The 3,204-nt window shown below is 42.0% G+C and overlaps 1 pseudogene; it reads left to right on the plus strand.

Moving 5' to 3' along the window:
* The first annotated feature begins 1,419 nt into the window (after positions 1-1,419).
* LOC102850855 overlaps positions 1,420-3,204 on the plus strand; it is an 81,624-nt pseudogene continuing 79,839 nt past the window's right edge.

Here is a 3,204-nt window from a genome sequence, read left to right on the forward strand (position 1 = left end):
GGGTCACTATGAGTCGTAGCCCACTCAATAGCTCATACCAAGAACACATTTTTCAGGTCTGAGTTGCTGACTTCAAAAATAACAAAAGAGAGCTAAAAGATAAAATATTTCCCTGTACTTCCATAACACACTATTTATAGTTTAATTATATCTTTAATGAGGATGGTTGAAATTTTTCTCATGCCTGTGTTTGTGGATTGATCCAAATTAAGTGATAAGCACATAGTGAAACATTTCTCCTGTAATTTTCATAAAAGGAAGCTTGCTCACATAGTGAGAAACATGCAAGAATGTGAACTCAAAGCTCTTCAAACCCACCAGTGGATAGCCATAGGAAAGGACCGTTTCCTTCCGTAATATCTTACAGCCTTAGAAACCTGATGGAGGATTGCTATGAATCAGAATGAACTTGTGGCAGTGAATTTGACTTAGTGGTTTAGTTTTCATAAAGTAATTCAATAAAGAACCAGACAGTGAGGGGTTTATATCTCTCTTTCCCGAGCTAATGTATTCTGGATTTTATTATAATAAACAGGGCAAGAGGTGGTGTGAGGGAAAAATTTATCACCCTTTCCTTGAAATTACTGCCCACATGTACATTTACTTCAAGCAGCTGCAATTCCAAGATGTTAAAAATGTAAATCCACAGTGGAGACTGTGTTTTATTGCCTAATCAGCTAGGGCTTCATCCGTACACCTCCCTTCTTACACACAACTGACGGCAGGTGCTTTGAGATATGGGCTGGTTATTTCTTCACATCTTCCTTGAAAAATTCTGTTTTCCTTCATTAGGTCTTCAGGGTAGTAATAATGCCTTTATTGGTTCTTTTTTTAGTTTTTTCTTCTAACAAACCTGAGTCTATTTCTATCATCCAACAAATATGAGGAGAGAGAAATAGCCTATAAATCTCTCTGCTAGGTGGCAACATGAATACTGTTACCCTTGTCTTTCCCAGACAAATATTTCAGTAATATTTAGAAAAGAAGTGCAAGGGAAATTAATAAATATTCTCATCAAAACAAAAACTAGTAAAATCATAAAAAGTAAACACTACAAATAAATAATGAACACTGCATTGGAACATATGAAGGAAAGAACTGTTTAAAAAGAATATATGATTAGGATTTATTTGTACAACAATAGACCAGTTTAAGAGGTGCATAGCTAAGTGGACTGGGATGGGAGTCTGGAGGAAATTATGTGAGTGGTTTGGTTTTTTTTTTTAAAGTTGATTGAGGGCTAGGAAGGAAAATGTGCAACAATGAATGAATGGAAATCCAAATTTTCTGTACACTTCCGTTAAAATCACAATAAATAAACAATTTTAAAAGAGAAAATCAGGAAAGAGTTTTTTTAAAAAAAAACCCAAACCAAACAATAAAGTACCAATAAAAGAAATGTTTTGATTCAGAGCCGGAATGCCGCTGCCAGCCAGAACGCCACCGCCAGCCAGGAAGAGACCCGAGAAGAGTAACAGTCTGCCAGCCACCTCGGAACTCCAGAGGAGCAAACACCATGTGACCCCAGAGGAGAAACGACTACCCGCCACTGTGTGACCCCCCTCAAGCCTGCGCCTGTGTGACCGCCAACACACAGGGTGCCACTGCATAAACCCCCAGAGGCGCCCAAGCCCCGCCCCCTACCTCTTGGTGGTAGTGTCCAAGCCCTATGCTCCTTTGCCCCCTCCCCCCTTGCAGCTCCTCAACCACACACCTCAGGCCCCGCCACAGCCCTGTGACCTCAGGGCACCACCTCGGATCCAGCCATCACCCGGAGCTATCAGCCGAGCTGCTGTGGAACTAATCTGGCAGAAGAAAGGCCGGTAGGATCCTGGCTAGGTTTACTGGGGCATTGCTGATTACCTGGGAGAGCACCTAAGGGCATGCCCACTGGTGGAAAGTTTGGCCAAGCTCTCTTGGGCTACACCAACTGCCCAAAATGAGCCACCCAGCTGGTTTCTGTGCACTCTGCAGACCAGCCAGAGGCTAGTGGGTCGATGGGAATTTGACCTTGACTTTTCGGATTCTGTCAGATCCAGGACTCTGCTGGAGCAGGGGCTGTTGTGTGAGGGCACTTGCATAAGTGCCACCAGGCAGGGAATACTGAGAAAACCATTGGGTAGGAAACGAACAACAGGAATTTGAGTAGGGACCCCAATCGTGAGCACACTGAGACAGCAGAGGTTTGAGCAAGGTCCCCCAAGTGTTTGAGCTGCCCTTGCGATCACCCCAAACCTTTGCCTGCCTCACCCCATTTGGCTCCAACCCAGTGCCTACACGTCTGGGCAATCAACTTGCCCTTAATCAGGAGCACCTTGACCTGTCTTACCAACAAGAGATTGCCCAAGCAGGCTCTGAACTGACATTTCTCTGAAGTCAGAAATATGGATGAAAGACAAACTTGATGAATTATAGAATACCACAAGCAAAGACCAGGAGAAGCTAAAAAACAAACAAACAACAACAACAACAAAAAACAACCAACCAATGCAGAACATTGCAGAGAAAACAAATGAGGCATTAGCGGGACTGGAAAAACAAGAATCCACCATTCAAAATATAAGGTCCAATGTTTCAGACGCTGTCAACATGATGGAGGGAAATATGAGCAGAGTTGATGAGACAGAACACAGAATCAGTGAAATTGAAGACAAAATTGTCATCACTGATCTGTTAGAGTAAAAAGCAGACTCAAAAAAGAAGAAAACCTGAGAATAATGTGGGACACCATCAAGAAAAATAGCATGCGCATCACTGGAATCCCAGAACAGGAAGAAACAAGTAAAGGCACTGAAAAAGTTGTGGAAGAATTACTAAAGGAAAACTTCCCAGGCATAATGAAGAATGAGAGAATATGTATTCAGGAAGCTCATTGAACACCATATAGATTAGACCCCAAAAGAAAAACATCAAGGCATATCATAGTTAAATTTGCCAGAACCAAAGATAAGGAGAGAATCCTGAAAGCAGCAAGGGAGAAACAAAGAGTAACCTATAAGAGAGAACAGATAAGATTAAGTGCCGATTTCTCAGCAGAAACCATGCAGGTAAGAAGAGAGTAGAAGGACATATATCAAACACTCAAAGAACACAACTGTCAACCAAAAATGCTGTACCCAGCAAAATTATCCATCAAATATGAAGGACAGATCAAGATATTCCCAGAAAAGCAGAACCTAAGAGAGTTTGTAAACAAGACCAGCA

This window comes from Elephantulus edwardii, unplaced genomic scaffold, assembly GCF_000299155.1.
Source record: "Elephantulus edwardii isolate Elephantulus edwardi_28Jun2011 unplaced genomic scaffold, EleEdw1.0 scaffold00429, whole genome shotgun sequence".
NCBI lineage: Eukaryota > Metazoa > Chordata > Mammalia > Macroscelidea > Macroscelididae > Elephantulus > Elephantulus edwardii.